Source organism: Ascaphus truei, unplaced genomic scaffold, assembly GCF_040206685.1.
Source record: "Ascaphus truei isolate aAscTru1 unplaced genomic scaffold, aAscTru1.hap1 HAP1_SCAFFOLD_1118, whole genome shotgun sequence".
Classification (NCBI taxonomy): domain Eukaryota; kingdom Metazoa; phylum Chordata; class Amphibia; order Anura; family Ascaphidae; genus Ascaphus; species Ascaphus truei.
In genome coordinates, this window is record NW_027453984.1 from 11831 (window position 1) to 26426 (window position 14596).

The 14596-nt window shown below is 45.3% G+C and overlaps 1 protein-coding gene across 1 annotated transcript in view; it reads left to right on the top strand.

The window, feature by feature from the left end:
• LOC142475231 (proteasome subunit beta type-7-like) overlaps positions 1–14596 on the top strand; it is a 26474-nt gene continuing 11878 nt past the window's right edge. The window contains exon 1 of the mRNA XM_075581197.1: positions 1–91. The gene's annotated coding sequence lies outside the window, so the exon portion shown is untranslated. The remainder of the gene's footprint in view (positions 92–14596) is intronic.

Genomic DNA, 14596 nt, shown 5'->3' on the forward strand with positions numbered 1-14596 from the left:
TACCTGCCTAGAGGCGCAGGCTTCGGACCTCGGCCTGCAGCCCCCCAACCCTCGCAAGACCGGGACCACCATCGCTGGCATCATATACAAGGTACAGCACGTGAGCAGGACGCTGACCTGTGAAGTGGGAGGTTTAGTGCTGAAGCAGTGGCTGAAAAACAGGAGCGGATGTGATGTTCCGAGGGTAACACAAACCCGCAAAGCTAATTATATGCAAAAATAAGTCGTTACCATGGTGTTAACATCCCATTATCTTCCAGTAACGTGACGGTGAGTATGTCTCAGTGTTACTCCCATCCAGTCCCTATAACTCCCAATAACATGTCGGTGAGTGTGTCTTAGTGTTACTCCCATCCAGACCCTATAACTCCCTATAACGTGACGGTAAGTATGTCTTAGTGTTACTCCCATCCAGTCCCTATAACTCCCAATAACGTGACGGTAAGTATGTCTTAGTGTTACTCCCATCCAGGCCCTATAACTCCCAATAACGTGACGGTAAGTATGTCTTAGTGTTACTCCCATCCAGACCCTATAACTCCCTATAACGTGACGGTAAGTATGTCTTAGTGTTACTCCCATCCAGTCCCTATAACTCCCAATAACGTGACAGTAAGTATGTCTTAGTGTTACTCCCATCCAGTCCCTATAATTCCCAATAACGTGACGGTAAGTGTGTCTTAGTGTTACTCCCATCCAGACCCTATAACTCCCAATAACGTGACGGTAAGTATGTCTTAGTGTTACTCCCATCCAGGCCCTATAACTCCCAATAACGTGACGGTAAGTATGTCTTAGTGTTACTCCCATCCAGGCCCTATAACTCCCAATAACGTGACGGTAAGTATGTCTTAGTGTTACTCCCATCCAGTACCTATAACTCCCAGTAACGTGACGGTAAGTATGTCTTAGTGTTACTCCCATCCAGGCCCTATAACTCCCAGTAACGTGAAGGTAAGTATGTCTTAGTGTTACTCCCATCCAGACCCTATAACTCCCAGTAACGTGACGGTAAGTATGTCTTAGTGTTACTCCCATCCAGTCCCTATAACTCCCAATAACGTGACGGTAAGTATGTCTTAGTGTTACTCCCATCCAGGCCCTATAACTCCCAGTAACGTGACGGTAAGTATGTCTTAGTGTTACTCCCATCCAGTCCCTATAACTCCCAATAACGTGACGGTAAGTGTGTCTTAGTGTTACTCCCATCCAGTCCCTATAACTCCCAATAACGTGACGGTAAGTATGTCTCAGTGTTACTCCCATCCAGTCCCTATAACTTCCAATAACGTGACGGTAAGTATGTCTTAGTGTTACTCCCATCCAGACCCTATAACTCCCAATAACGTGACGGTGAGTATGTCTCAGTGTTACTCCCATCCAGGCCCTATAACTCCCAGTAACGTGACGGTAAGTGTGTCTTAGTGTTACTCCCATCCAGTCCCTATAACTCCCAATAACGTGACGGTAAGTATGTCTTAGTGTTACTCCCATCCAGTCCCTATAACTCCCAATAACGTGACGGTAAGTATGTCTTAGTGTTACTCCCATCCAGGCCCTATAACTCCCAGTAACGTGACGGTAAGTATGTCTTAGTGTTACTCCCATCCAGGCCCTATAACTCCCAATAACGTGACGGTAAGTATGTCTTAGTGTTACTCCCATCCAGACCCTATAACTCCCAGTAACGTGACGGTAAGTATGTCTTAGTGTTACTCCCATCCAGTCCCTATAACTCCCAATAACGTGACGGTAAGTATGTCTTAGTGTTAATCCCATCCAGGCCCTATAACTCCCAGTAACGTGACGGTAAGTATGTCTTAGTGTTACTCCCATCCAGTCCCTATAACTCCCAATAACGTGACGGTGAGTATGTCTCAGTGTTACTCCCATCCAGTCCCTATAACTTCCAATAACGTGACGGTAAGTATGTCTTAGTGTTACTCCCATCCAGACCCTATAACTCCCAATAACGTGACGGTGAGTATGTCTCAGTGTTACTCCCATCCAGACCCTATAACTCCCAATAACGTGACGGTGAGTATGTCTTAGTGTTACTCCCATCCAGTCCCTATAACTCCCAATAACATGTCGGTGAGTATGTCTTAGTGTTACTCCCACCCAGTCCCTATAACTCCCAGTAACGTGACGGTAAGTATGTCTTAGTGTTACTCCCATCCAGGCCCTATAACTCCCAATAACGTGACGGTAAGTATGTCTTAGTGTTACTCCCATCCAGTCCCTATAACTCCCAATAACGTGACGGTAAGTATGTCTTAGTGTTACTCCCATCCAGGCCCTATAACTCCCAGTAACGTGACGGTAAGTATGTCTTAGTGTTACTCCCATCCAGGCCCTATAACTCCCAATAACGTGACGGTAAGTATGTCTTAGTGTTACTCCCATCCAGACCCTATAACTCCCAGTAACGTGACGGTAAGTATGTCTTAGTGTTACTCCCATTCAGTCCCTATAACTCCCAATAACGTGACGGTAAGTATGTCTTAGTGTTACTCCCATCCAGGCCCTATAACTCCCAGTAACGTGACGGTAAGTATGTCTTAGTGTTACTCCCATCCAGTCCCTGTAACTCCCAATAACGTGACGGTGAGTATGTCTCAGTGTTACTCCCATCCAGTCCCTATAACTTCCAATAACGTGACGGTAAGTATGTCTTAGTGTTACTCCCATCCAGACCCTATAACTCCCAATAATGTGACGGTGAGTATGTCTCAGTGTTACTCCCATCCAGACCCTATAACTCCCAATAACGTGACGGTAAGTATGTCTTAGTGTTACTCCCATCCAGTCCCTATAACTCCCAATAACGTGACGGTAAGTGTGTCTTAGTGTTACTCCCATCCAGTCCCTATAACTCCCAATAACGTGACGGTAAGTATGTCTTAGTGTTACTCCCATCCAGGCCCTATAACTCCCAATAACGTGACGGTAAGTGTGTCTTAGTGTTACTCCCATCCAGACCCTATAACTCCCAATAACGTGACGGTAAGTATGTCTCAGTGTTAATCCCCTCCAGTCCCTATAACTCCCAATAACGTGACGGTAAGTATGTCTCAGTGTTACTACCATCCAGTCCCTATAACTCCCAATAACGTGACGGTAAGTATGTCTTAGTGTTACTCCCATCCAGCCCCTATAACTCCCAATAACGTGACGGTAAGTATGTCTTAGTGTTACTCCCATCCAGTCCCTATAACTCCCAATAACGTGACGGTAAGTATGTCTTAGTGTTACTCCCATCCAGTCCCTATAACTCCCAATAACGTGACGGTAAGTATGTTTTAGTGTTACTCCCATCCAGTCCCTATAACTCCCAATAACGTGACGGTAAGTATGTCTTAGTGTTACTCCCATCCAGCCCCTATAACTCCCAATAACGTGACGGTAAGTATGTCTTAGTGTTACTCCCATCCAGTCCCTATAACTCCCAATAACGTGACGGTAAGTATGTCTTAGTGTTACTCCCATCCAGTCCCTATAACTTCCAATAACGTGACGGTAATTATGTCTTAGTGTTACTCCCATCCAGTCCCTATAACTCCCAATAACGTGACGGTAAGTATGTCTTAGTGTTACTCCCATCCAGGCCCTATAACTCCCAATAACGTGACGGTAAGTGTGTCTTAGTGTTACTCCCATCCAGTCCCTATAACTCCCAGTAACGTGACGGTAAGTGTGTCTTAGTGTTACTCCCATCCAGACCCTATAACTTCCAATAACGTGACGGTAAGTATGTCTTAGTGTTACTCCCATCCAGTCCCTATAACTCCCAATAACGTGACGGTAAGTATGTCTTAGTGTTACTCCCATCCAGGCCCTATAACTCCCAATAACGTGACGGTAAGTGTGTCTTAGTGTTACTCCCATCCAGTCCCTATAACTCCCAATAACGTGACGGTAAGTATGTCTTAGTGTTACTCCCATCCAGTCCCTATAACTCCCAATAACGTGACGGTAAGTATGTCTTAGTGTTACTCCCATCCAGGCCCTATAACTCCCAATAACGTGACGGTAAGTATGTCTTAGTGTTACTCCCATCCAGTCCCTATAACTCCCAATAACGTGACGGTAAGTATGTCTTAGTGTTACTCCAACCCAGTCCCTATAACTCCCAATAACGTGACGGTAAGTATGTCTCAGTGTTACTCCCATCCAGGCCCTATAACTCCCTATAACGTGACGGTAAGTATGTCTTAGTGTTACTCCCATCCAGACCTTATAACTTCCAATAACGTGACGGTAAGTATGTCTTAGTGTTACTCCCATCCAGGCCCTATAACTCCCAATAACGTGACGGTAAGTATGTTTTAGTGTTACTCCCATCCAGGCCCTATAACTCCCAATAACGTGACGGTAAGTATGTCTTAGTGTTACTCCCACCCAGTCCCTATAACTCACAATAACGTCACGGTAATTATGTCTTAGTGTTACTCCCATCCAGACCCTATAACTCCCAATAACGTGACAGTAATTATGTCTTAGTGTTACTCCCATCCAGGCCCTATAACTCCCAATAACGTGACAGTAAGTGTGTCTCAGTGTTACTCCCATCCAGTCCCTATAACTCCCAATAACGTGACGGTAAGTATATCTTAGTGTTACTCCCACCCAGTCCCTATAACTCCCAGTAACGTGACGGTAAGTATGTCTTAGTGTTACTCCCATCCAGTCCCTATAACTCCCAATAACGTGACGGTAATTATGTCTTAGTGTTACTCCCATCCAGGCCCTATAACTCCCAATAACGTGACAGTAAGTATGTCTTAGTGTTACTCCCATCCAGTCCCTATAACTCCCAATAACGTGACGGTAATTATGTCTTAGTGTTACTCCCATCCAGGCCCTATAACTCCCAATAACGTGACGGTAAGTATGTCTTAGTGTTACTCCCATCCAGACCCTATAACTCCCAATAACGTGACGGTAAGTATGTCTTAGTGTTACTCCCAGCCAGTCCCTATAACTTCCAATAACGTGACGGTAATTATGTCTTAGTGTTACTCCCATCCAGTCCCTATAACTCCCAATAACGTGACGGTAAGTATGTCTTAGTGTTACTCCCATCCAGGCCCTATAACTCCCAATAACTTGACAGTAATTATGTCTTAGTGTTACTCCCATCCAGGCCCTTTAACTCCCAATAACGTGACAGTAAGTGTGTCTCAGTGTTACTCCCATCCAGGCCCTATAACTCCCAATAACGTGACAGTAAGTGTGTCTCAGTGTTACTCCCATCCAGTCCCTATAACTCCCAATAACGTGACGGTAAGTATGTCTTAGTGTTACTCCCATCCAGACCCTATAACTCCCAATAACGTGACGGTAAGTATGTCTTAGTGTTACTCCCATCCAGACCCTATAACTCCCAATAACGTGACGGTAAGTATGTCTTAGTGTTACTCCCATCCAGTCCCTATAACTCCCAATAACGTGACGGTAAGTGTGTCTTAGTGTTACTCCCATCCAGACCCTATAACTTCCAATAACGTGACGGTAAGTATGTCTTAGTGTTACTCCCATCCAGACCCTATAACTCCCAATAACGTGACGGTAAGTATGTCTTAGTGTTACTCCCACCCAGACCATATAACTCCCAATAACGTGACGGTAAGTGTGTCTTAGTGTTACTCCCATCCAGACCCTATAACTCCCTATAACGTGACGGTAAGTATGTCTTAGTGTTACTCCCACCCAGACCCTATAACTCCCAATAACGTGACGGTAAGTATGTCTTAGTGTTACTCCCATCCAGTCCCTATAACTCCCAATAACGTGACGGTAATTATGTCTTAGTGTTACTCCCATCCAGACCCTATAACTCCCAATAACGTGATGGTAAGTATGTCTCAGTGTTACTCCCATCCAGACCCTATAACTCCCAATAACGTGACGGTAAGTATGTCTTAGTGTTACTCCCACCCAGTCCCTATAACTCCCAATAACGTGACGGTAATTATGTCTTAGTGTTACTCCCATCCAGACCCTATAACTCCCAATAACGTGACGGTAATTATGTCTTAGTGTTACTCCCATCCAGACCCTATAACTCCCAATAACGTGATGGTATGTCTTAGTGTTACTCCCACCCAGTCCCTATAACTCCCAGTAACGTGACGGTAAGTATGTCTTAGTGTTACTCCCACCCAGTCCCTATAACTCCCAGTAACGTGACGGTAAGTATGTCTTAGTGTTACTCCCATCCAGGCCCTATAACTCCCAATAACGTGACAGTAAGTATGTCTTAGTGTTACTCCCATCCAGTCCCTATAACTCCCAATTTCGTGACGGTAATTATGTCTTAGTGTTACTCCCATCCAGGCCCTATAACTCCCAATAACGTGACGGTAAGTATGTCTTAGTGTTACTCCCATCCAGACCCTATAACTCCCAATAACGTGACGGTAAGTATGTCTTAGTGTTACTCCCAGCCAGTCCCTATAACTTCCAATAACGTGACGGTAATTATGTCTTAGTGTTACTCCCATCCAGTCCCTATAACTCCCAATAACGTGACGGTAAGTATGTCTTAGTGTTACTCCCATCCAGGCCCTATAACTCCCAATAACTTGACAGTAATTATGTCTTAGTGTTACTCCCATCCAGACCCTATAACTCCCAATAACGTGACGGTAAGTATGTCTTAGTGTTACTCCCATCCAGACCCTATAACTCCCAATAACGTGACGGTAAGTATGTCTTAGTGTTACTCCCATCCAGACCCTATAACTCCCAATAACGTGACGGTAAGTATGTCTTAGTGTTACTCCCATCCAGTCCCTATAACTCCCAATAACGTGACGGTAAGTGTGTCTTAGTGTTACTCCCATCCAGACCCTATAACTTCCAATAACGTGACGGTAAGTATGTCTTAGTGTTACTCCCATCCAGACCCTATAACTCCCAATAACGTGACGGTAAGTATGTCTTAGTGTTACTCCCACCCAGACCATATAACTCCCAATAACGTGACGGTAAGTGTGTCTTAGTGTTACTCCCATCCAGACCCTATAACTCCCTATAACGTGACGGTAAGTATGTCTTAGTGTTACTCCCACCCAGACCCTATAACTCCCAATAACGTGACGGTAAGTATGTCTTAGTGTTACTCCCATCCAGTCCCTATAACTCCCAATAACGTGACGGTAATTATGTCTTAGTGTTACTCCCATCCAGACCCTATAACTCCCAATAACGTGATGGTAAGTATGTCTCAGTGTTACTCCCATCCAGACCCTATAACTCCCAATAACGTGACGGTAAGTATGTCTTAGTGTTACTCCCACCCAGTCCCTATAACTCCCAATAACGTGACGGTAATTATGTCTTAGTGTTACTCCCATCCAGACCCTATAACTCCCAATAACGTGACGGTAATTATGTCTTAGTGTTACTCCCATCCAGACCCTATAACTCCCAATAACGTGATGGTATGTCTTAGTGTTACTCCCACCCAGTCCCTATAACTCCCAGTAACGTGACGGTAAGTATGTCTTAGTGTTACTCCCACCCAGTCCCTATAACTCCCAGTAACGTGACGGTAATTATGTCTTAGTGTTACTCCCATCCAGGCCCTATAACTCCCAATAACGTGACGGTAAGTATGTCTTAGTGTTACTCCCATCCAGATCCTATAACTCCCAGTAACGTGACGGTAAGTGTGTCTTAGTGTTACTCCCATCCAGACCCTACAACTCCCAATAACGTGACGGTAAGTATGTCTCAGTGTTACTCCCATCCAGACCCTATAACTCCCAATAACGTGACGGTAAGTATGTCTTAGTGTTACTCCCATCCAGGCCCTATAACTCCCAATAACGTGACGGTAAGTATGTCTTAGTGTTACTCCCATCCAGGCCCTATAACTCCCAATAACGTGACGGTAAGTATGTCTTAGTGTTACTCCCATCCAGTCCCTATAACTCCCAATAACGTGACGGTAAGTGTGTCTTAGTGTTACTCCCACCCAGACCCTATAATTCCCAATAACGTGACGGTAAGTGTGTCTTAGTGTTACTCCCATCCAGTCCCTATAACTCCCAATAACGTGACGGTAAGTATGTCTTAGTGTTACTCCCATCCAGTCCCTATAACTCCCAATAACGTGACGGTAAGTGTGTCTCAGTGTTACTCCCATCCAGTCCCTATAACTCCCAATAACGTGACGGTAATTATGTCTTAGTGTTACTCCCACCCAGGCCCTATAACTCCCAATAACGTGACGGTAAGTATGTCTCAGTGTTACTCCCATCCAGGCCCTATAACTCCCTATAACGTGACGGTAAGTATGTCTTAGTGTTACTCCTATCCAGACCTTATAACTTCCAATAACGTGACGGTAAGTGTGTCTTAGTGTTACTCCCATCCAGGCCCTATAACTCCCAATAACGTGACGGTAAGTATGTCTTAGTGTTACTCCCATCCAGGCCCTATAACTCCCAATAACGTGACGGTAAGTATGTCTTAGTGTTACTCCCACCCAGTCCCTATAACTCACAATAACGTCACGGTAATTATGTCTTAGTGTTACTCCCATCCAGACCCTATAACTCCCAATAACTTGACAGTAATTATGTCTTAGTGTTACTCCCATCCAGGCCCTATAACTCCCAATAACATGACAGTAAGTGTGTCTCAGTGTTACTCCCATCCAGGCCCTATAACTCCCAATAACGTGACGGTAAGTGTGTCTCAGTGTTACTCCCATCCAGTCCCTATAACTCCCAATAACGTGACGGTAAGTATGTCTTAGTGTTACTCCCATCCAGACCCTATAACTCCCAATAACGTGGCGGTAAGTGTGTCTTAGTGTTACTCCCATCCAGGCCCTATAACTCCCAATAACGTGACGGTAAGTGTGTCTTAGTGTTACTCCCATCCAGACCCTATAACTCCCAATAACGTGACGGTAAGTATGTCTTAGTGTTACTCCCATCCAGACCCTATAACTCCCAATAACGTGACGGTAAGTATGTCTCAGTGTTACTCCCATCCAGTCCCTATAACTCCCAATAACGTGACGGTAAGTGTGTCTTAGTGTTACTCCCATCCAGGCCCTATAACTCCCAATAACGTGACGGTAAGTATGTCTTAGTGTTACTCCCATCCAGTCCCTATAACTCCCAATAACGTGACGGTGAGTATGTCTTAGTGTTACTCCCATCCAGTCCCTATAACTTCCAATAACGTGACGGTAAGTATGTCTTAGTGTTACTCCCATCCAGTCCCTATAACTCCCAATAACGTGACGGTAAGTATGTCTTAGTGTTACTCCCATCCAGTCCCTATAACTCCCTATAACGTGACGGTAAGTATGTCTTAGTGTTACTCCCACCCAGTCCCTATAACTCACAATAACGTCACGGTAATTATGTCTTAGTGTTACTCCCACCCAGACCCTATAACTCCCAGTAACGTGACGGTAAGTATGTCTTAGTGTTACTCCCATCCAGACCCTATAACTCCCAATAACGTGACAGTAATTATGTCTTAGTGTTACTCCCATCCAGGCCCTATAACTCCCAATAACATGACAGTAAGTGTGTCTCAGTGTTACTCCCATCCAGTCCCTATAACTCCCAATAACGTGACGGTAAGTATGTCTTAGTGTTACTCCCACCCAGTCCCTATAACTCCCAGTAACATGACGGTAAGTATGTCTTAGTGTTACTCCCATCCAGACCCTATAACTTCCAATAACGTGACGGTAATTATGTCTTAGTGTTACTCCCATCCAGGCCCTATAACCCCCAATAACGTGACAGTAATTATGTCTTAGTGTTACTCCCATCCAGGCCCTATAACTCCCAATAACGTGACAGTAAGTGTGTCTCAGTGTTACTCCCATCCAGGCCCTATAACTCCCAATAACGTGACGGTAAGTGTGTCTCAGTGTTACTCCCATCCAGTCCCTATAACTCCCAATAACGTGACGGTAAGTATGTCTTAGTGTTACTCCCATCCAGACCCTATAACTCCCAATAACGTGGCGGTAAGTGTGTCTTAGTGTTACTCCCATCCAGTCCCTATAACTCCCAATAACGTGACGGTAAGTGTGTCTTAGTGTTACTCCCATCCAGACCCTATAACTCCCAATAACGTGACGGTAAGTATGTCTTAGTGTTACTCCCATCCAGACCCTATAACTCCCAATAACGTGACGGTAAGTATGTCTTAGTGTTACTCCCATCCGGTCCCTATAACTCCCAATAACGTGACGGTAAGTGTGTCTTAGTGTTACTCCCATCCAGACCCTATAACTTCCAATAACGTGACGGTAAGTATGTCTTAGTGTTACTCCCATCCAGTCCCTATAACTCCCAATAACGTGACGGTAAGTATGTCTTAGTGTTACTCCCACCCAGACCATATAACTCCCAATAACGTGACGGTAAGTGTGTCTTAGTGTTACTCCCATCCAGACCCTATAACTCCCTATAACGTGACGGTAAGTATGTCTTAGTGTTACTCCCACCCAGACCCTATAACTCCCAATAACGTGACGTTAAGTATGTCTTAGTGTTACTCCCATCCAGTCCCTATAACTCCCAATAACGTGACGGTAAGTATGTCTTAGTGTTACTCCCATCCAGTCCCCATAACTGCCAAAAACGTGACGGTGAGTATGTCTTAGTGTAAGGCCTCGGCCATGTTACTTGCTTGCTGGCGGAAGCGCGCTGAGGTGCGCTCCCGCTCAGCACTGAGCCCCTACAGCCGCAATTAGAGCGGCTTTAGTAGGGGCTCACCTGCGCTTCCGCGCGCTTGCGGAAGCGCAGGTCTTAGGGGAATTTAAAATTCCCCCGCTTGCCGGCGAGACAGGCCGGTCACGTGAGCGGTTCGCCCAATGAGGGCGAACCAGCTCCGTGACGTCACTGGCCCGCCCCCGGCCAGTGACGCGCCCGCCCCCGGACCGCCCCCTGACGGCTGCTGAGAGCGCTTGCGGTAAGCAACCGCAAGGCCAGGGAAAGCACCCGCTTTCCCTGCGCCTCAGCGCGCCTCAGCACGCCAGCAGGGACCGTGGACTCGGCCTTACTCCCATCCAGTCCCTATAACTCCCAATAACGTGACGGTAATTGTGTCTTAGTGTTACTCCCATCCAGTCCCTATAACTCCCAATAACGTGACGGTAATTGTGTCTTAGTGTTACTCCCATCCAGTCCCTATAACTCCCATAACGTGACGGTAAGTATGTCTTAGTGTTACTCCCATCCAGGCTCTATAACTCCCAATAACGTGACGGTAAGTATGTCTTAGTGTTACTCCCATCCAGGCCCTATAACTCCCAATAACGTGACGGTAAGTGTGTCTTAGTGTTACTCCCATCCAGTCCCTATAACTCCCAATAACGTGACGGTAATTGTGTCTTAGTGTTACTCCCATCCAGACCCTATAACTCCCAATAACGTGACGGTAAGTATGTCTTAGTGTTACTCCCACCCAGTCCCTATAACTCCCAATAACGTGACGGTAATTATGTCTTAGTGTTACTCCCATCCAGACCCTATAACTCCCAATAACGTGATGGTAAGTGTGTCTTAGTGTTACTCCCATCCAGTCCCTATAACTCCCAATAACGTGACGGTAAGTATGTCTTAGTGTTACTCCCATCCAGTCCCTATAACTCCCAATAACGTGACGGTAAGTATGTCTTAGTGTTACTCCCATCCAGTCCCTATAACTCCCAATAACGTGACGGTAAGTATGTCTTAGTGTTACTCCCATCCAGTCCCTATAACTCCCAATAACGTGACGGTAAGTATGTCTTAGTGTTACTCCCATCCAGACACAATAACTTCCAATAACGTGACGGTAAGTATGTCTTAGTGTTACTCCCATCCAGGCCCTATAACTCCCAATAACGTGACGGTAAGTGTGTCTTAGTGTTACTCCCATCCAGACCCTGTAACTCCCAATAACATGACGGTAAGTATGTCTTAGTGTTACTCCCATCCAGGCCCTATAACTCCCAATAACGTGACGGTAAGTATGTCTTAGTGTTACTCCCACCCAGTCCCTATAACTCCCAATAACGTGATGGTAAGTGTGTCTTAGTGTTACTCCCATCCAGTCCCTATAACTCCCAATAACATGACGGTAATTATGTCTTAGTGTTACTCCCATCCAGGCCCTATAACTCCCAATAACGTGACGGTAAGTATGTCTTAGTGTTACTCCCATCCAGACCCTATAACTCCCAATAACGTGACGGTAAGTATGTCTTAGTGTTACTCCCAGCCAGTCCCTATAACTTCCAATAACGTGACGGTAATTATGTCTTAGTGTTACTCCCATCCAGTCCCTATAACTCCCAATAACGTGACGGTAAGTATGTCTTAGTGTTACTCCCATCCAGGCCCTATAACTCCCAATAACTTGACAGTAATTATGTCTTAGTGTTACTCCCATCCAGGCCCTTTAACTCCCAATAACGTGACAGTAAGTGTGTCTCAGTGTTACTCCCATCCAGGCCCTATAACTCCCAATAACGTGACAGTAAGTGTGTCTCAGTGTTACTCCCATCCAGTCCCTATAACTCCCAATAACGTGACGGTAAGTATGTCTTAGTGTTACTCCCATCCAGACCCTATAACTCCCAATAACGTGACGGTAAGTATGTCTTAGTGTTACTCCCATCCAGACCCTATAACTCCCAATAACGTGACGGTAAGTATGTCTTAGTGTTACTCCCATCCAGTCCCTATAACTCCCAATAACGTGACGGTAAGTGTGTCTTAGTGTTACTCCCATCCAGACCCTATAACTTCCAATAACGTGACGGTAAGTATGTCTTAGTGTTACTCCCATCCAGACCCTATAACTCCCAATAACGTGACGGTAAGTATGTCTTAGTGTTACTCCCACCCAGACCATATAACTCCCAATAACGTGACGGTAAGTGTGTCTTAGTGTTACTCCCATCCAGACCCTATAACTCCCTATAACGTGACGGTAAGTATGTCTTAGTGTTACTCCCACCCAGACCCTATAACTCCCAATAACGTGACGGTAAGTATGTCTTAGTGTTACTCCCATCCAGTCCCTATAACTCCCAATAACGTGACGGTAAATATGTCTTAGTGTTACTCCCATCCAGTCCCTATAACTCCCAATAACGTGACGGTAAGTGTGTCTTAGTGTTACTCCCATCCAGTCCCTATAACTCCCAATAACGTGACGGTAAGTGTGTCTTAGTGTTACTCCCATCCAGTCCCTATAACTCCCAATAACGTGACGGTAATTATGTCTTAGTGTTACTCCCATCCAGACCCTATAACTCCCAATAACGTGACGGTAAGTATGTCTTAGTGTTACTCCCATCCAGGCCCTATAACTCCCAATAACGTGACGGTAAGTATGTCTTAGTGTTACTCCCACCCAGTCCCTATAACTCCCAATAACGTGATGGTAAGTGTGTCTTAGTGTTACTCCCACCCAGACCCTATAACTCCCAATAACGTGACAGTAAGTATGTCTTAGTGTTACTCCCATACAGACCCTATAACTCCCAATAACGTGACGGTACGTATGTCTTAGTGTTACTCCCACCCAGTCCCTATAACTCCCAGTAACGTGACGGTAAGTATGTCTTAGTGTTACTCCCATCCAGACCCTATAACTCCCAATAACGTCACGGTAATTATATCCTAGTGTTACTCCCATCCAGACCCTATAACTCCCAATAACGTGACGGTAATTATGTCTTAGTGTTACTCCCATCCAGTCCCTATAACTCCCAGTAACGTGATGGTAATTATGTCTTAGTGTTACTCCCACCCAGACCCTATAACTCCCAATAACGTGATGGTAAGTATGTCTTAGTGTTACTCCCACCCAGTCCCTATAACTCCCAATAACGTCACGGTAATTATATCCTAGTGTTACTCCCATCCAGACCCTATAACTCCCAATAACGTGACGGTAAATATGTCTTAGTGTTACTCCCATCCAGACCCTATAACTCCCAATAACGTGACGGTAATTATGTCTTAGTGTTACTCCCATCCAGTCCCTATAACTCCCAGTAACGTGACGGTAATTATGTCTTAGTGTTACTCCCATCCAGACCCTATAACTCCCAGTAACGTGACGGTAAGTGTGTCTTAGTGTTACTCCCATCCAGGCCCTATAACTCCCAATAACGTGACAGTAAGTGTGTCTCAGTGTTACTCCCATCCAGGCCCTATAACTCCCAATAACGTGACGGTAAGTGTGTCTCAGTGTTACTCCCATCCAGTCCCTATAACTCCCAATAACGTGACGGTAAGTATGTCTTAGTGTTACTCCCATCCAGACCCTATAACTCCCAATAACGTGGCGGTAAGTGTGTCTTAGTGTTACTCCCATCCAGGCCCTATAACTCCCAATAACGTGACGGTAAGTGTGTCTTAGTGTTACTCCCATCCAGACCCTATAACTCCCAATAACGTGACGGTAAGTATGTCTTAGTGTTACTCCCATCCAGACCCTATAACTCCCAATAACGTGACGGTAAGTATGTCTTAGTGTTACTCCCATCCAGTCCCTATAACTCCCAATAACGTGACGGTAAGTGTGTCTTAGTGTTACTCCCATCCAGGCC